Raw genomic sequence first — 20500 nt, 5'->3', positions numbered from 1 at the left:
GTATTCTTTCCTGCCATGGCAGGGGGTCGGACTAGATGATCTGCTCAGGTCCCTTCCGACCCTAGAAACTATGAAACTATGAAACAATTCTGCAAACCTTACAACACTGTTTAAATGTTCAAGGTAAGAGTAACCACAGCATGGAGTGGTATTGTGCTGCTTTAGAGAAGACGGTTCTCCTCAAAGATAAAGAAGGTGCCTACCATAATCATCACTCTCAGAAGTTTGATGATGTCAGGAAAAAAGGGGTTATTATTTATCCTAGATCAGGGTTATACAACTGACAGGCCATGGGCCACATGAGGCCTATGAGGGGTATTACACTTAGATTGGTCTAAGTGATCAACTAATATTAATAAAAAATAACAACTAGATTAATTAGCTTAGATTATTAGATTAATATTAATTAACCTATTTATCAATGAGAGCCACTAGAGTGGCAGAACAGCAGGAATGAAACAAATTCCCCCTTGCCAAACAAGCCCTCTCCTTCCTTCTCTCCCTCCCAGTCCAAGGAAGGCACTGATGTGATGTCAGGAGTCCCATGTGGGAACCATTATCTCATCTGATCCAGTCCCGCTGCCAGGGTGACTCCCAAGTTGTGCACCTGGAAAGTCTTGCAAGTGGCACTCCAGCACTTTCCCCCTCCCCTTTGATCTGATCCCTGGGGAAAGTCCATGGGTTCCAGGTGACTCCAAGTCTCATGGTGCAGACAGTCATGGTCTCTATCCCTAAAGGCAACCCCCACCACTCTCCAGCAATTGCTGCCCCATCTCAGTGCCGGATGCCCTCCCCACCCCAAACCCTGCAAGCAAAGCAACCTCCACTCCCACTCCCAACCCCTTCTGGAGTATTCATGGTTGAAGAAAAGTGTTGGAAAGCTAAGGGAAGTACATGAAAGGACTTTTCTTAGGCAGTCAGGGTCTGGAGACCCTCTCCTGGGTTCAGGTCACTTGTTGAGCAGCTTGTCAATAGCAATGGTGATTGTAGACTTGTCCAGGGATATCACAGCAGGCCACAGGTAAAACATGAGGCAGATACATTGAAGAACAATCTGGGCTTCCCTGGGGTACTGTCAAAGCAGAGGGCCCCCTTCCAGCTATTTATCAACTCCTGGGGGACCATCTTCTGCAGCAGAAGCATGGTATCTTGGCGGGCATTCCCCGGGAGTAGTGGTAAAGCACTGAAATGTCTCTCCTGTAAGGGAAGCATGGGGGAAGGGGCTGGTGTAGGAGCTCTGCAAGCATTTCCTGCAGCAGTCAGTCCCTGCTTGCTCTGGGTATGGTCTGAGTTCCCAGGAGCTCCAGACCCTCTGAGGGAGTATACAGGTACCCACCACAGTACCTGTAGAGGGACCCAGGCCCACCCTTTCCAGCCCTACTGTAGGACCTACTACCCACCCACAGCACAGACAGGACCCCAGTCTTCACTGTGCCAGGTGGAGAGTAGCAACCCAGCTCCTGCTCCCAGGTGGAGAAAGGGTCCAGGCAGTAGAATTACCATAGCTAGCTTGCTATTGCTGCATGTGTGCCTAGGTGAGTGCTGGGTGGGTCCCAGATGCCTGCTCTTATACTTAATTCTTATCAGCAAAAGTTGCAGCCTCACACAAAGGCTCTGTGTCTACCCTGTCTGACTGCAAAGATACTACCTGTGTGAGGAAGGATGGCATGGCTTCCCATGCAATGCCAGCACAAGGCCAGGAGGCTGCGCAACTGCAGAACGCATGAGGAAGGTCCATAAGAAGAGATGCTGAGGGCCTTGACCACCACATCCAAGCTCTGGGCACACAGAACTGTGGGACCAGCATAAGGAGAGACTCCAGATGTGGAGGGGAAACATGCTCAGCCCAGGGATGCTACACCCGGGCTTCCAAGGCACAAGAAGAAGTTGTGATGGCCATCTGCTCTTTCAAGGAGGAAACTCATGCCTCTGCAGAGCTGGCAGAGTCACAGTGTCTGGAGAAGGAATTTACGGACAGGGTCCTGGACCATTTTGCATCCAGCTGGGGGGAGGTTCTTCTGCTCCCCAGGGCCCCCTTCCCAGCCCAAGTCCCACTGCAAGGGAGCAATACAGCCTTGGTGGAGATGAGCAGCCCCTAGGCTCAGGTCCTGCTGAGTAACGTGAGCCATAGGAATGGGCAAGGATCATGGGGCTGGGGTCCCTGAAAGGGGAGACTGGGCCCTGGGGGCAGGGGCTGAGGGTCTCATGAGGGAGAGCCAGGAGTCCACGGCAAACATTGTGGCAATGCGTCCCACCCCACAGCCCCTCCCCCCCATCCCAGCCCAGAAGCTGCCTCTCACCCCCACTTCCATTCCTGCCCTGCCCTGCAGCTCTTTCATACAGACAATTGGTCTAGGATCACTCACCTGTCCAGCTCCTACATGGAAAAGTCTCTGGTCTTTAATACTGAGACTAACTAACCCCATGCCTCCCCTCCAAGGTGCTGTGTTTGTTGAATTCAGCTCCTGCAGTATTTCCCTTGACCCCAACCCCCAACTCTTTCCCATCCTAACTGCCTCTTCCAAGTTATTTCATCTGCTTCACAAACCTCTCCCACCCCCTCCAAAGGTTTGCTGGCTTGTGTCAATGGGAAGAGAGACCAAGTTGAGACACGGGCAATGTTCAACAGCTTTTCTTTATTAAAAAACAAAAAAAGTTTGGCAGCTGCAACAGTTTAAACTGTGGCACATCTCTTCCTTGCATTGCATTATCCTGCATCCTGGTGTTGCCCAAGTGTGAAGCAAGGGTCAATGGGGAGGGGAAGGGAAATGGTATCCTGGGCAGGCAACCTGAGATGTGGGCAGCATTGCCTGGGATGCAGGGCCAGAGGAGCCCAGGACAGGAGATCCATGGCTCAGTGCCAGGGCATGGGCACTTGAAGGCCCCTAGCTCTACTTATCTGAGGAAGACTCCTGGTCCTCCAGGATGATGAAGTGGTTACAGATCTGTATTGCTTGCCAGAGTGTGAGGCTGGGGGCACATTCTCTTCCCCATCCATGCACTAAATATGCCTGGCCTGTCATATCTCATCCATGCACTGTGAATTCTCTGCTCAGGAGGACTTGCCCCCTGGTCTTGAAGATGTTGTGGAGGACACATGAGGTGATGGTGAGTCACTGCAGGTTCTCCTTGTCCACCTCATGGTGAGTGCTGATAACCCATCAGCACTCCTTGAGGCGACTGAATTATTATGAGGCACCTGCTTCGGCAGTAGTTGAAGTGCTCCTTCCAGGGCAGGGGTCAACCATGGCATGAGGGGGTAACCCAGGTCCCTGATGCTGAGGGGAGAGACATCACCAATGATAAAATTGGGAATATCAGGAGCATAGTTCCTGCTCTCCATCAGCGTGGGGAGTGGGGAGTTGTGGAAAACATGGGTATCATGGGTGCTGCCCACCCAGTTGGTGTAGATATGGGTAAACAGCCCTGGTGGTCAATGATACCCTGCAGGATGATAGAGAAGTAGCCCTTGAGGTTCATAAACACCTGGGTAGCCTCAGCCATGAAGATGATGGGAATGTGGGTGCTGTCCACAACCCACAGGCAGTTGGGGAAGGCCATGCAGTGGAAGCTAGCAACCACTTCCTGCAGGTTGATGAGGCAGATAAAACAGTTGGCCAGGATGTCCTGGATGATCAGGCACATCTCCTGGATGGCCTCTCTGGTCCCAGTTTTGCCCATACTGAACTAGTTGGCAATATAGTGGTAAGTGCTGGGCGTGGCCAGCTTCATGATGACGATGGCCACCCATTTCTCCAGAGTGAGGGATTGCTGCATGCAGACATCCTAGCATGTGATGAGGGAGACCTGCTGGGTGATTATGTCCATGAAGGTGGCCCAGAACTTGCAGAAGGTCGGCTTATCATCTCAGCTGCCCAGGATGATCCACTCCCATCAGTCAGTGCTGGTGACACAGGCCCAGAACTGGTGGTGAATGATCTGGAGGTGGTGCCAGAGCACCTTAACTTCCAAGGAGTTTTGGGTGGCCTTGTTCTCATCAGCCACATGAAAATCAGTGGCCTAGTCCAGGACACTTGCCAGGTGCAGGCTGTGGTGGGTGGCCCCGCATGGGATGTCTGGTTGCTAACTCTGGGGCACAGCCATGTGCTATGGAAACAAGCTGCTGTGTCATGTCCAGGTGGGCAAGCATGATGTCCCACAGCCTCTGGTGTGAGTTGTACAGGGCAACAACTAGGACATGTCACAGCTCCCTGGTCTCCCTAAATGGGATCAGGTGGCAGGATGTGGGCAGGCTGGGACATAGAGGCACATGCAACTCACAACAGAAGATGGTCACTTTAAGGCTCCTTTGGAAGCCTTGGTTTGGTTACCGGGGAGGGTCTGCGGTAATGTGGCAGGGGGTTGAGATATGCTTTCCCATGCCCAGCAGCCAATCAAGGGTGGTCTGGGTGCTTGGCTGCAGTCGGCAGTCTCTGGCAGTCCAGGAAACATATGGGGCATGCTGGGAGGCATGCAGGAGCACCCCCAACCTGCTGGCCTTGGTCACTGAAGGCAATTTAAGTACCCCTCTCCCCACTACCCCGTTCCCACCAAAGGGCAAACATATTCAGTTCACTACCAGTCTAACCTAAGACTCTTAGGCTAGGGACAGGAGTTATACACAAACCAGTTTAACTGATTAGTAATTGGTTTAAATCTTTAACAAAACACAAGTTCAGTGCACATAAACCAGTTTCAAAATGGCTGAAAATAGTTAAAGATAAACCTGGTCCTGCACATCCCCTACCAGCAGGGAGGTACCAAAGCCCCTGAATGGGAGACCTCTGCAACATCACAGTGGTCACCCATGCCTTCCGTCTCCTGACCTGCCGGGACAAAATTGTAAGTACCATCACCACCAGTGCCCTCAAGGAGACTGCCCACAAGAGGATCCCAAGGTAGCTGACCAGACATGACTTGGCCAACTTCGTCAGGGGCTTGCTGGAGGGTGAGTTCAGCAGAGAAGGCGGGGACTTCGCCTCGCTGTGGAGCCAAGCCCGCAATGCCATGCGCCCCCTCAGGAAATCCATCAGCTGTGCCTGGGCCTGGGCCTGGGCCTGGACCGAGGAGCGCCAGGAGCTGGGAGTCTCCCTGCAACCAGCCCCACACACTGACCATGTCACCATGACACCCCACATGAGGACCTTCCTGGAAAGGTTCCTGAAGGACTCCATTGGAAACAAGTATGCCGGCGACCTGAGGGCCAAACCCGACCAGGGCAAGGTCTTCGACGTCACCTTAAAGTGGGACTCCAGCAACCACTTCATGCCCAATGAGAGCTTCATGCACTTCGCGGACTGGTGCTTCCTCCACCGTGCCCACCTCAACTGCCTGCCTCTGAATGGGGCCGTCTGCTTTGACCACTGGGACAAGAGGTGCTGATGGTGCAGCTACACAGCAGAGACCCTCCCCCACGTGCTATGCAGCTGCAAGCCGCATGCCAGAGCCTGGCAGCTCTGCCAAAACTCTGTCCAGGACTGCCTGGCAAGGGGCATCCCAGCCACAGCAGGGGAGATCTCCATGAACTGCACCGTCCCAGGCTGCGAGAGTCAGATGCAACCAGACATCATCATCATTAACGAAGAGGCCAAGGTCATGATCATGGACATAACCATCCCCTTCGAGAACTGGCACCAAGCCTGCACTGACACCTGGGCTCGCAAGTGGGAGAAGTATGTCCCGCTGGCCAACATCCTGAGGGGCCGTGGCTACGACATGATGGTTGACGTGCTCATCATGGGAATGCTTGGAGCCTGGCACCCCAGCAACTGGAGCATCCTGCATGCCTGCCGCATTTCCCGCTGCTACGCCAAACTAATGCACTGCCTTATGGCATCTGACACCATCCATTGGTCCCATGACATCTACGTGGAACACATCATGGGCCACCGCCTGTACTCCGACCCCACCAGACAAACCGCCTCCAGACCAGACCCAGAGGGGACCGCCTGAATCCCCTCTCTACACCACATGGACCTTCACTTTGAGAGGATTCTTCAGCAATACACAACCCTGCTCCACCCGAAGAGGACCCCCCATGATGAGACTATATGGACTGAGAAACTTTCTTCAAACCACTTCTTCCACCATTGTGGACCATTGTAACGGGTTCTATCTGTGTGTAGCTTCTTTCTCTCTCACCGTCACAAACTCCCTCCCCTCCCCCCCGGGCTTAGTTGGCTAACATTGTATCTCCTGTAACCTAGTTGCGTTCCCCTCCTCACCCCCATCTTTCTAATGTTAGTCCCTCACTAGGGTGATATGTATTTCCCTACCGGCTTTGTCATCTTTTTTTAGATTCACAATCCTAAACATCTACTAATAAAAGTCAATCAGATTTAACTGATCTAGGTCAAACTGGTTTATGGAGCTTCTGCCCCAGACCCTTTCCTGGTTCAAGTTTTAAAAAAAAAAAAATCACAGTCCCCCAGCATCCCTAGATGCTTTGCAGTCCAGGGCTGGGTTACAGTCTTTGCCTGAGAACAGCAGGGTTTCCCCTGCCCTTCTGCTGTCTAGGTTGAGCAGTGAGGACTGGCTGACAAGGGGGTAGGGGTGGGAAACCCGGCTGGGGATGAAGTTTGGTCTGCCTAGTGGGGCACAACAGCCCCTACCAGACTTTCCCCCCCTGGAGTGACAGGTGCAGGGTGGGGGGTAAAGCTCAGGTAAAGGGGGACAGCAAGCTCAGGTAAAGGGGAGGGAGGGGGAGACACTAGCATGGGACCCCAGCTGGAGTCTGCTGGCTTTTCCCCCCCGCTGGCCACTCAAGTGGTGGGGGACATGGCCAGTCAGTGGCCTGGGCCTGGGCCGTGCCTCAGGCTTGGCAGAGGGAGCACTCTCCCCCTGCCTCCACTCTCCCACCAGCATGGGATCCCTGCCAGGGTCTGCCCACTTTCCCCAGCAGGGGGGAAAAGCTGGCATACCTGGTTGGGGCCCTGTGCTGAGTCAACAGGTAGAATCAACAGGTAGCTGGTAATGTCCTTTTGTTGTTTTCTTAATGGGGTGATAAACACTGTTATCGATTCCCTGCTGGGATAATCAGAGCATCCTGCCAGGACCTAGTCACCCCCACACCCCCAGCTCAGTACTATGCAAGGAAAGGGAGGGCTGCACTAGCACCCCCCTGGCTTCTAGCCTGAGCCACTGCAAACATGTGCCTGCATGTCTGGGATGTCTGTGCAGTTAGAAAGTGATTTCACCTAGCCAGGTTAGACTAACCTGCAACGATTGAATCAATTCAGGCACAGGCTTTTTAAATGTCTGTCCCTAGCTGTGGTATACGTTGTATAATGCTTGGGAAGATGTCTGAAGTTGTTGAAGCATGTGGTGATTTCCTTCCTGAGTTGATCTCTTTGGAGTAAGTTAGGTGAAGAAGATGATTTCTAAGTTTCTCTCTACTATCAGAGGATAGTAGATGTTTAATCCTGGGAATGATGTTGTGTTTCTTACATAGGCTTGGAAAACATATGTCACTGTTGCGTCTGGCTTCTTTCTTTTTCATGTTGTATAATTTCCATTTCAAACAGTAAAATTCGATATCTTCCACGTTTCAGAGGTGTAGGTTGTAGCCGTGTTGGTCTAAGGACATAGGCAGACAAGGTTGTTTGGGTAAATCTGATATTTTTTATTAGATCAACTCTCATCTAGTTTTCTATGCCTTTGCGTGGAAAATTTCCAGAGGACAGTAAAGGAATACTCTTCCTTCCAACACAAGGGGAAGGAGTGTTGAATTCTTCATTTTTCACCAAGTATTTGCTAATAGTTTTGACTTCAATAGGCAAAGGCAAAGAAAATATTTTAAAATATTTGACTAAATGCTACTCCCTCCCTCAACTGAGGCCTGGGAAGATGGAAGTCAGATTTGAGTCTCTTGTGACATCACAATCCTTCTAAATATTCAGTCCTTTAAAGGCTCTTCTGATTAAAACAAGGAAGTCAAGACCTGGTATTTCTAATGTAAATATACAAGCAGGAGTAAAGTCTTTTTTTGGGAAGAAAAACTGAAGGAACAAACAAAACCTTTAAAGTCCTTCTCTCTGCATCAGAAAAAAGCAAAGAAGGTCGTAGGCAATATTCTGTGGCAGTTTTCCTTTACAATTTTGTTAAAGACTGACATGCTGAAGAAATGTGAACAGTTTAGGAAATCACCTGTGGTTTTTGGAAATGAATCTTCAAAAACTAAGTTATGACGAAATAAATAAGAATTAGTGACATTGTAGTCATTACCCTTCCTGCTATGAACTCCACCTTGTTTTTCTCATAATATGTTATAAATGTAACCCGGGTGGCAGCGCAATAGTTGCCACCCTGTGAGAGAGAGAAGGAGCCAGCAAGCTCCAAGGCTCCCGGGCTAAGCAGGGGGTCCACAGCCCTGAGGAGCCCGGCAGAAATTCCCCTTACCCAGGTGTGTTGGAGCCGGTATAAAGAAGAGGCCGGGACTGGAAAGCGGGAGCAACGCGGGACTGGAAAGAGGAGGCGGAGGAGGTGGAGCAGGCCGGCGCACATTGAAGGGAACGCTGAAGGCTTTCTTTTTTTTGTTTTGTTTTGTTTTGTTTTGGTTTTTTGCACCGGTCCTGGAAGCACAGCTATACCAGGTCAATGCATGGAGTGGATGGAGCACGCTCCGGTTCCACCACCCAATACCAAAAAGAATCTGCTCAATACAGACCTCCTAGCTTGACACAAGAATAGGTTTATACAAGCTATGCATAATATTAGTCTAAAGCCAAAAGGCTAGCCTACCGCCGCTGAGCGCTGGTAGGAGCCTCTGGCCGAGAGCAGACCCCCAGCGGGGCTCTGGGACACAGGGTACTGGCCCCGCAGGGCGTAGAACTGTTTATTTACTGGCCCGGCGGGAGAAGGGTACCATAATAACCCTAATAGAGGGGCACTATTGACTTTGGGTACCATATTCCCTGTAATAAGGGCACAGTTCAGTAGTGAACTTAAGTTGTTAAAAAGGAATCTTGTCAAGCCCTACAAGGGGGCTCTCCGAGAGCCAACAAAGGGGTGCTTGACCCCTCGAAGGTCAAGCTTGAGTTGGAAGGCAGCTGCAGACAGACGGAACAGCTACACAGATCAGGGGAACCTTTTTGGTTGTTGTGTTTGTTTTGATTGACCTTTCTTTTGTGGATTATCTGAGAGAAACTGAGGATACGTGGCCGGACCAACCAGTTAGCCACCACCTGGTGGAACGGGTGAGGGTGTAGGAGTGGCGGAGCCCTCAGCAACTCGGGACCTTGCGAGATGCTGGGGAGACTCATAATTAGACTACATGCTGAGACATCTGAACCAACTCCATTAATACCAAGTCATGGCAGGAGAAACATACACGTGCGAGACCCCAATTATAGCTGATGACACCCTAGGCAAGTGGCAGGTGGCGTCTGTTAGGCCCACTGGGGACGGCGGTCCCCAACACACCCCTGCCCAAATATCAGGGATGGTGTGGTGAGAGTGGGGCACGGCTTCCAGCCAGCACCAATATACTTTCCAGCCAGCCCCTGCTCCCCACAGAGCAGACCATTTTTCCAAGAAGATCTAACACTTAACTGATTTAGCTATTTATGCTTTATTTACAAAACAAGAATAATAGAAAAGGTTATTTACAAGTAAACTTCAATGGCATAACCAGAATCACAAGACAAACCAGAATGCATTAGTCAACCCTTGACTTAAGAACCACAGGTAGGGTAACTGGCTGCAACAGTATAGACTCTTCTGGTCTGCAGCAGTCAAATTGTATTAAAACCCAAACCCCCTCAAAGAGGCTGAAGGGTGACCCTCCGTGGCAACCGAAAAGGCAAGCAACAAGCAACAGAGTAGGCTCCTGCAGCAATCAGCATGACCCAAGCACAAAGCTCGGGGACTCCATCCGATGACAGTCAGCTGCAGAATAAGAGACAGGACTGAGTCCCCTCTGGGGCAGTCAGTGGCAGAGGGTAAGCAGCACAGGCAGCTCCCAGGGGTCATTGCTCTAAACTCCTGCTCCAGATGAATTGCCAGGCACTCCACACGCCTTGTGACTCGCCAGTCCCGCTCCAAGTGCCAGCCTGTGCCCTGAGCAGTCAGGGACCCTTGTCCTGGTGCTCCTCAGGATCCCCGTGCCTTGCCTGCTGCTGTCCCGCTTCCCCAGGGGAGGTGAGGAGTTTCCTCAACTCACCGGCCCAGCTCCCTGTTCCAGATAAGGATGCCACCTATGCTCCTGGCCGCTGCTTCTTCTCCGTAGTGGAGTGGGGGGGGCCGACTGCCACCCCTAGCCTCTGGGACACCCGGCACATCCAGCACACTGTGATGGGGCCTTAGGGCACCAGCTCTCTACCCCAAGCCCTGGCTGCTGCTCCCTCTCTGCTGCAGGGCTGGAGGCATGGCCAGCTGTCATTGCCTTCTTTTCCCAGGGCCTTTGAGGCTCTTCAGAGGGGTCTCTCTGCTCCCTCCACTGGGTCAGCTCTCCCCAGCTCTTCTTAGGCCTCCTGCATCATTCCTTGGAGTCACTGTCACCAGCCCCCACATGCCAGTTCGGCTGCTGCTTTTATCCCCTCCGGCAGTCCCTCCCTAGCTTGAAAACCAGCCAACCAGGGCTCAGGGTGGCTGGCCCCCAACTCCGGCCATCCCCCTTCCATGCAAATGAGGGGACTGAAAACCCCTTCTTTCAATTGGCTTCTCCTTTTCCACAGGGCAGGGCTCCCTGCTCCACCCTTGGGGTCGCTTAGAGTTCACTGGCACTGTTTCTAGCCCAGGGTAAGTATCTCAAGCCAATCTGGTGAGCGCACATTGGTAGTCTGTTACACACATATCCAAAGAAGGATGTGAAAAGGTACTGAATAATGATAATCTGGCTGTTTGACTGCTAAATAAGAGGTTCTGTTAATCAGTGGTGTCCAGGATAAAGTTAATAATGCCTACTTCTCACCTTTAAGCCAATGTTATCATAAGATTATACAATTAAGTATTTGAATTCCAGCATACCATTTCTTTGTGACATTTATTTACTCTAAAAATTAAATAAAATGGACAATATAAATCACTTGTTGTGAACTGAGGACCAGATCCTGTTCTCGTTAACAGCAATGGCAGTTTTGAGTCCTTGCATATAAATGCTGAAGATTATGTTAGCAATAAAGCCAGCAGCATTTTTCTAAGCATAAGGAGTTAAAAAAAAATCATTTTCACTAAATCTGTGACTGTATGATGTATCGTCAAAATCGTGCTGGAATGAGTATTGGTCATGGGAACAACTATATTCTAAATACGCCTAGGGGATGAATGTGAATTCCACAGCCATGAAACACTGAAAATCTGACCTTGACAAATTTAAGTCTTATATGGAAGTGTAAGTTAATCATATTCCCCCATCTAGACATACAGAAGGCATTAATACTGCGAGAGTAAATAGTTAATTTCCAAATAATATCTCCATTGCCAGATACTTGTACCTATATCTTAAGGAATGCAAAGAGGCATATGACAGATTTTTGCAAATTAACTTTATTCAATATATACTAAATAAGCATACCTGGCAGACAGGTGCCTGAGTTAGCCAAAAATACAGTTACAGTCAGAGTTTTTAAATGAATTGAGCATGTTAATATACATCTACACCCAGCCATAGGGCACGTCTGGACGAGTTTGCTTGTGCAGTTTGCAGTGCTACAGACCTGTCTGTGACACTGCGAATGGTATGTGCAGGCATTCACTGCACTGTTAACTATAGCAGCACAGTGGGTTCTTTGACACTGGCAGAGCCTGATGTCAAAAAAAAAAAAAAAAAAAAAACACACGGTGAAAAAAGTGGAGCAGCACAAATGGCAACAGCATGTGCTGCCCAAAACCAGGCCCTAGCTGGCCAGAGCCATGCTCCAGCTGCCAGCCAGGCTCCACATGCCTGGAGGCCCAGGAGGCCCCCAGGACAGGGCAACTTGCTGCATGACAGAGCACACGTGCATGGGAGTTCTGTAGGAACAAACAGCAGTGGCACAACTATGTGCTGCCACTATTTGTCCTTGCGGAAATATACGTGCACGCTTGTCTGCAAGCATCCATAGATGTTTTTAAAAAAAATACAGAATTAACCAACTGGGTTCACACTGATATTAAAGGATTACTTCACTTCCTAATTTCAGTGAGAGTACGATTACACTGAAACTAATCAGTTAACAGAGGCTTTAGCTCTTTAAGCAGTAGTCAGGTTCACTCTCAGATCTTCAAGCTATTGTACATTTTCTTCCAAGTCTGGGTTTCTGTAGAAAATATGAAGATAAAGAGTGACCTTCTGTTAGAGTTGCCAACTCAAGATTTTTTTAACGTAAACTGCAATCTTTTTACAGACAGCTAAACTTTTTTACTGACATGTTTACTAATATGTATTTTATGTAATGTAAATATAACTGTCCTGCCAGGCACTGCCCTGCTGCCAGGCCCTAGTTAGAGACTGTCACGGGTTCAAGGATTTGCATAGTTCAAACAGTCTTTTGTTTTCCGAGTACACTTGACCCACAAGAATATCCCAGATACAAATCAAAACTTAATAACTTAACATCGTCCATGTAGGGTGACTCACAGACCTGGGATCTCTCCAGGCCCTGAGAAGGTGCTGCCAGCTTCATGCTGCTCCCTCAGCACTGAAGTACAGTCCTCCCTATCTCCCTCAACTCTGTTCCCTCTCATAGCCTCGTGGTGTTGCTGGCTCTAGTCTTGCAGTCTCTGGGTCTCATCCCAGACCTTGGCAGTTCCTGGCCTGGTACCGCAACCACTGCTGAAGCAACCCTGTCTGTCTGTCCCCTCTTCCCAGGAGCCTTTTAGCTTCCTGTGGACCAGCTAATTATCCTCTGCAGCTGGTCCAGTTTTCCTTGGGAGCTTGTAATCAGTGCCTACTGTCTAGAGCTGGGCTATAACTCTTGCAAGCCTGCAGAGCACTACAGCTGAATGTGTGCAATCTGCTGCAAGCCTCTGCAGACCAGCCTGATACACAGAGGCTGAGTTCAAATATAGGGGTTTAACATCAACCATAGTAAAAACTAAAGAGAAATCAGTTGTCAGTTAACAGTTTGCGTAAAAAAAGTGTTGGCAACACTGTTTGACTGAAATAATGAAACACTGTATTTCCCTTCACCTCCTAACCTGCCAAAGGCCCTCTATTCATGTCAACATCCTGATGCCCCCAACTGCATCACACTGGCCCCTTCCCCCAACTTTCAGCCATCCACTCTGGCATGGACCCCAAAAGAAGCCTACCTGTGATCCAGCAGTATTACAGGTGGCTTGGAATGCAGCAGCAGCATATGCTGAGAGAGAACATCCCCTGAAGGGTGCTGTGCTCCTGCTTGGACAACAGTTTTCACTGCTGTGCTCTCTCTGTTGGAGCTTTAGTCAAGCTACATCTACTTAATGTTTTTTACTGACAGCTAAATTTTTATTTTACAGACTTTACGGACAGCCATTTCTAGCCTGATTTTTTTAGTGACAGCCAGTACATTTACTGACAGTTGACAACCCTGCCTCCTGTTCTACACCTAGTAGAAGTGCAGTACAGAAGGTGCAACCCAGGAGAAAGGAGGCCAAGATTAACTTTTAGCCACCTCTTTATGCCTTGGTCTTCTGCATTAATTACAATGGCCACTAAACAAAATTAAATCTGTACAAGGCTGTCTGATTTCTTATTGGTCTGCAGCCACATGCCCTGTGAGATGCACTAACTTGAGCCCCAGGCCACCCAGGCACTTCCCAACTGAGGTCAATGGGTGCTTCCCACTTCTGTACCTATCCCATGGCTGCTTCCTATCCTGCTGCATAAGGCTGGTGGGTGCTCCCCCCACCCCTTGATGCACCAGGCACTTACCCCACTTCTTGCTGCACTGAGGGCACAGGTGCATGGGTACATGTGCTCCAACCCCACCTTCAGCTTCCTGGACATTACTTTCTCCTCTGCATTGAGCCACACTGAATCAGTGCTGCATGCAATGGCTTTCCCTGGCACTATGGGCTGTGCCATACTACTCTGAAGGGGTGGGCAAGAAGCAAATGCCAGAGGGAGGAAGATCCCAGAGCAGCATCTGGCTGCTGCTACTGCAGATGAAGCAATAATGGGAGCAGGAGTTTGTTGGGAGTCCAGAGGCCACAAACTAACCCCTCAGCTCACAGGTCACCAGGTGAACAGCCTTGCTCTAATTTATAAAAACCCCTCTACTATTAATATAGCATTTTTCCTTAGTAAACCTCAAATCATTTTGCAAGGAAGATTGGTACCATAACCTCCCATTTGACATAAGTGAAAAGTGAAGCATAAAGAGGTGAAGGGATTTCTCCAGTGTTTCCTAGCATATCAGTGACAGAGCTATGAAGAGAATTCAGATTTTCCTAATCCCAGCCTGCTGCTCTATTAGGTTGTGCTGCCTTGCATTAGGTCATGGTGCCTCCTATATTCAATCTATTAAGGTCTCTAGTTGGGGGAGAACTCTCCAAAACTCATTTATTTATTTATTTTTTAAAGGAAATTAATAAAGGATTTGATCAAGATGAAATTTTGAATTTACATTTTCAGGTTGAACTGTATCCTTTAAATGTAAATTATAATGCTGAACAATGCAAATGAAATTAGTGACAGCATCCATTTCTCCCAGGTGACTTACCAATATAAAGCCCAAGAGAGTTCAGTGCTAGGGTTATAGTAAAATCAACAACAATGAAGCTTAGCACTGCAGGAAATAATGAATGATGTAGGTCTAAAATGAAAGAATTGCTGCTTACCCAGGGAGCACATCAATAATGCCTTACAAATGTTGGTCTATAGAGTTGGTTGTAGGAATACTTACTTATGGTACAAACCCAAAAGCCTGTACAGACCTGGAAATTGATAATAAAAGATAAACAAAATATCCTTCCCCTTTTTCTTCTCTTGCCTTTCTTTCATTGATGCTGATTAGTACCTGCTGATATACAAAGAACAAATAGCTCCTTCATAGCAAACCCAAATTATCACATCCTAAAATGTTGTATTATTGTGACTTCATTCCCCTGGGTTACAAATTACTCAGCTTGTAAATGTGATATCAGTTCTTGAGTCTTTTCTGCTTGATATCGGAAGTAAGATGAATGGCATACTCAGCCTTGGCAAAAGTAGCTGCAAGATCATAGAGTAGCTCCTACTTACATCAGGGCAGACTGAAGCCATAAGAATCAGTGAAAAATGAAAACAGCTGGTTGTGGAACATTTTACATCTCTCCAAGCCATTCCCAAGGTTGGTTACTTTTAGGTTCTTGAATAAGAAGAAATGAATCACAAAAGATAAAGTATGTTATTCCAAATACTAATCTCTGATCAACAAGAAAAAGTAATTTAATTCCTTCTGCAAATCATCCACTCATACCTGCACAATACACTTAATGACTTGGGGCCTTACCAAAAACTTGAGAAATGAACTGCTATTTTCATTGTGCATTCCCTTTTGAACTCTATCACTTCAGATACATGTTAGTGTAAGCTTGTCAGCAAAAATCATACAGAATTTCAAAGGAAAAATGGGTTGCTGTTGGACTTGTCAATCATTTCTTCCATTCAGTATAAACTGCAAGCTGCATAAAATGAATTACAAAAAATGCTAATACTAACTCCTGCTTTGCTGAGTCAGTGCTGACCTCTGGATAAAATATCACTCAATAACAGCAGCCAGGAAAAGACAGACTCTTAGAGGTAACAGCTTCCAGACAGTTAAATCCTTATATGCACAAAAAGAGACAAATTTCAAATATATAACCTAGTATCTGTTCTCATTTCAACACTGTTGGTCCCACAAGAGACTTAAACATCCAATATCCATGAAAAATGACATTAGAGACCCAGAGGGAATGAACTTACTACACATGCAATAGAGACAAAAGGTGCATAGAATGCTAATGCCATGATATGCAACTTAACGATGTAAAATAAAAAAATAGCAAAGTAAGATTTCTCTGTAGTCATTTCTATTCACTTTTCATGAAGTTAAGAGCTTCCAGAAAGCTGCCCATAGCAGAGTGTGACAGGGTGTACCTCTCAGGGATGGGTCTCATGCTGGCCTGCCCACTTGTCTCTATGGGGTTGTCAAGCCAGTCCCACCTGTCATGATTTTGCTGTTCCCATAAACTGGTGGTATAATGCGGAAGACTGCCCATACCCAGCCCTGATGCCTGAGGGCACTATCTGTAGCCTCGAACCTCCCCTACACCACAGCCCATGCTTCACTGATGACATCCACATGATGTAATCATAACCTACACCATGACTGGTGCTCCAGGGTCTCACAGGGACTCCCTCTCCCTCCCTGGAGCAGCAGGCCATTGTGCTTGCCCTTAAGGTCTTCCTTTCATCCCACTCTCAGTCTCCTTGCAGCAGAGGACTTACCAGGGTCAGGACTCACCCCTAACTCTCTGGCTGAGCCCCCTACTCAGCCTCTGGCCCAAACTGCAGCCTCAGGCATCCACAACCATGTCTTGGCCTCTTTCCCACACTTGGGGTTCCTACTATGCCCCCTCTAGGGCCTCTACACCACACCCCAGCTTAAGGCCTTCTCATCTTCATGATCAACTGCTCACTGGGATGGCCTCTGTGCTGTTATTCAGGCCCTGGGACTGCCCTTCAGGCCTACTCCCATTCAGCCTTACTCTGTGTGGGGACACGCTCTGCACTCCCCACACTACCCTCTCTTGGGTCTCCAGGATCTCACATCCCTGCTAGGCTCAGGTGGCACTCTGCTTACCATGCCTGGCCCCACTGCTCCCACAACTGCCTCGAAAGCCCACCCAAAGATGGGGGCTAGGGTTAAGGCACATCTCCTCACCTTTCACCAGGGAGGTAACTGTCCTGGCATTTACAGGGGGCTCCCACACCATTAGGAGCCCCACCAGGCCACCCTTCCCCAGCAGGGTGCAGTTTTAGGTCATGCCCATGACCAAGAGCCTCCTGCTCTTACCTTTCAGATGTTCTCCTGCAGCTCAGCCAGCCAATGTTTCTGCCTAGGCTGGCAGCAGCAAACTGCAGCCTTCATACCTCTTGTTCTCAAAATGGCTGTCACCATCAGACACTTGGTAGCTGCTTGACTCTGCCCTTAAAGTGGCAAGCACCCAAAGGTACCCTGCCACACAGAGGATAGTTTTCAGGTGTTTAAAGAGGTTGGGATTTTTTTAATATAAAGGATTCTGAACGTTTTTCAGAATATCCTTATTTTATCTTTATCTTCCTAATTTTACCATTTTATTTGTATTTATTATTCTATTTAAAGGGCCAGAGGAAGGTCTTAGGCAAAGGCCTACAACAGAGTTGATTGAAGTTCCCTCATCATCAGAGTGGAGCTTTCTGATAGGTCAACTCTCAGTGTAAAAATTAGGTTGTGGCGGCAGTAACTGACAACAGCTGAGTGTGGTCCCCAGGGGGCTATCTGCCCAGTCACGGACTGCTGGAGAAGTACATGCTCAAGCCATACTTTAGAATATTCTCAGGACTTGAGGTTACGGACTGGTTATACTGAAAGGAGCTATAATGCCCCTGTGTTTGCTAGGTCACCTAAGATGTTGGAAAAACCTCAGGGCACTTACACACATGCAAGAAGGCTGCTCTGAAACACTGGGAATCCAGTGCCCTGGAGTAGACTTGATTGAGTTTGCTGAAGCACATAAATTAACGTGTTCTGGCAGCCTCATGCATCACGCGTATCAGTAGTGCAGCACGCTTCCGCACTGAGAAAATGACGGCAGTGCACGTTGAACTAAAACATGTTTGATGTGCTTTGGTTCAAAGTGCACCACCGCCATTTTCTCAGCACAGAGGCATGCTGCACCGCTGATATGAGTGCCCTTTATGTGGCACCGGGTGCTTTTAATTAGCACAGCTCACTAATTAAAAGCACCCAGCACCATATCAGGAGCACATGTAAAAATGACCTCAGCTTCTATATCAGTTTTTAGTGTTTGGCCTCTTTTACCCACAGAATAAGTACAAATTTGTACTTATTATAAAACTGTACTTATCAGATTGTGGTAGAGATTCTGACCTTCACTTTCAAAGTAAATAAAGTCTATTCCAACAAAAATAGGATAGGGAAAAAGCATTTAAAGTAATTCCTAAGTTTAAACCAGCTGTTAGAGAGGTTCTTGATAAAGCTGAGAAAGAAGTTCTGAGATTTCAGAGCAGTCTTATCTACATTTGATCAGTCCAACTCAGCCTTGGTGGCTTCTTTCTACTGAGAACAAATTGTGGAAACAGATGTTGCCATAAAAATGTTTATGGTGGCAGACAAAGTGAAAGCAAATAGACATCTCTACCCCCTATCGTGTCACAAATGTTGTGACAAAAGGAAGTAATAAGTTGCTCTGCATTATAGCAACAGATGTCTACTTGCTTTATGACAGGAGAGCACAGGCAGCCCAAAGCTGCTCTCACTCTACAGCCACTCTGAGAGTCTTGCCCAGTTTTCCCCACTTCAAAATGCACCCCTGGGGTGTCCCTCCAGGATGTCTTTCTGGAAGCAGGGCAAGTCAGGTTTTGAAATTGATTTATGTTCTTACATTCTGTTACAAGTTTAAACCAGTTTTGAATCACTTAAACCAGTTTATGTGTAACTTCTGTCCCTAGCTGACAAGACTCATTTGGGAGTACCATGTACAGTTCTGTTCACCTGTATTCAAGAAAGATTAATTGAAACTGGTACTAGTATAGGAAATAGCTATTAGGGTGATCAAGTGAATGGAAAGCTTGTCTTAAGAGAGAAGACTAAAAGTTTGGCTTGTTTAGTTCAGTGATATAAAGACTCAGAGGAGGTATGATCACCACCTAAAACTGCTTTGGAAGATGTGAGACGTAAATGAACAGAAAATAATTAAAAATAAAGAGGCATGTAGGACTTGGCCCTTCCCGGTCTAAAAAAAATTGAAGCTGATGCCTGCATGTCATCTCATGATTCCAACAACTGCAACTTTAAGAAAAATGCTGCTACTGCAAGACTGGTGACAAAAATGTGAGCTTTGGCAACAAATAAAAGAATATCACATTATAAATAAGCAAGCCAACTGATGTACATTGCACCATTTGATATGCTGAGGAGAGGTGCTATTTTCCATATTTCACCACCCAGTGAAATTTCTTTTATTATTTTCAAAAGAAGAAACACTTTGAAAGGCTTTTTGATTTGGAGCCCCAGTCTATATGAGTGAAGGCAAAGGTAGTTTTGCAACTGGCTTCACTGGAAGTGGATGCATGGAGTTAATGCATCCTTCTCTCAGGTCTCTCATCCTTCATATGTTTAAGGATCTCTGGAAGAGGTGATACCATGGTTCCAGTCCTTGCTAAATGAGTATTTAATATACAACAAGGAAATATTCACAGGAGAATAAAGAATAGTAGCACATCATCCCTACAGATGCATACATTCATCCCTGCTACCCTGTATGAATGAGCTACCCAAACCGTTAGTCCAGGTGTATAGGATTAACCAGTAATTAGTACCCTCCTGGACAAGTTGGCTGAGAATGGACAAAGCCTAGATTTCACTCCCAAATCCTCATTAGCCAGTGCAATTGAGCTAGCAGTCCAAAGGTAGGAGTTTACTGCTGGCATCCAACCAGGAGTAAGAGAAGGGGTAATATGGGAGGAAGTTACTGAAGCTTTTTGCTGCTCCTGGAAGAGTATGCAAGTGTGCCACATCAATCTAGCCCACAAGGAAGGGGTATATATATCAATGTTGTCTTAAAACAAATTTATTTATTCACAGTGACAACTTTCATGATGTTATAAAAAACCCATCACCATCTAAGACTTCATCGCTCCAACTGGACAGAACACCATGGTCATTTGGTTATAGGGAAGGGCTGGTCAGGCTGCAGTACTGCAGGAAAGGGCCTGAGAATAAGATGGTGTGAGGGAGCGGGGGCTAGGGGCGGCCGTGAACCCCCTAGCGCCCCCTACTGTCATGTTAGGGTGACGTAGCACCCTCAGAACCTCGCCCGCCACGACTTTGATGACATATATATATTATGGAGGCTGCCAGTTTCCCTAGCGGACGGTATGGTGTTCCTGTCCCTATTCCAGACTGGGGTATCTATGTGCGTCACGCCTTAAGGGCTATGCGTGCCTCCAAACCTCCCCCTTAGCACGCCCCAAGCCTCACAGCTGTTCTGGGGGACGTTTGTGTAGTCCCTCGCCCCTCGGGGTCCCTCGTTCTCTCTCGGGCCCCGGGGCTCCTCGCCCCTGGCGCCCCCTTGGGCCAGGCTTCTATCACCAGCCCGCTTCCTGCGCCGTGGGCCTGTCTCGCTGGCGCCCCGCTACTCGCTGGCGCCCCCTGGGTCCGGCTCACCTAGCACCGCCTAATACCGGCGCACCCTTGGGCCGGCTCGCTATCTCTGGCTATTCTGCCCCGCTCCGGGGCCTTGCCCTCGCTAGGGCCGACGCCGGGCGCCTCGCGCCCTGTCTCTGCCCCGCTCCGGGGCCTTGCCCTCGCTAGAGCCGACGCCGGGCGCCTCGCGCCCTGTCTCTGCC

At 48.3% G+C, this 20500-nt stretch overlaps 1 long non-coding RNA gene across 1 annotated transcript; it reads left to right on the top strand.

Annotated features, from left to right (window-relative positions):
- The first annotated feature begins 5897 nt into the window (after positions 1–5897).
- LOC109322592 lies at positions 5898–19142 on the top strand. Its single transcript, XR_002104422.1, has 3 exons — positions 5898–6108; positions 13516–13517; positions 19128–19142. It is a non-coding gene; the product is annotated as an uncharacterized LOC109322592 (long non-coding RNA).
- Positions 19143–20500: the final 1358 nt, after the last annotated feature.

This window comes from Crocodylus porosus, unplaced genomic scaffold (assembly GCF_001723895.1).
Source record: "Crocodylus porosus isolate Cpor-Errol unplaced genomic scaffold, CroPor_comp1, whole genome shotgun sequence".
Lineage (NCBI taxonomy): Eukaryota > Metazoa > Chordata > Crocodylia > Crocodylidae > Crocodylus > Crocodylus porosus.
Note: the sequence above shows the minus strand (reverse complement) of the source record. Positions and strands in the feature narration are given on the sequence as shown.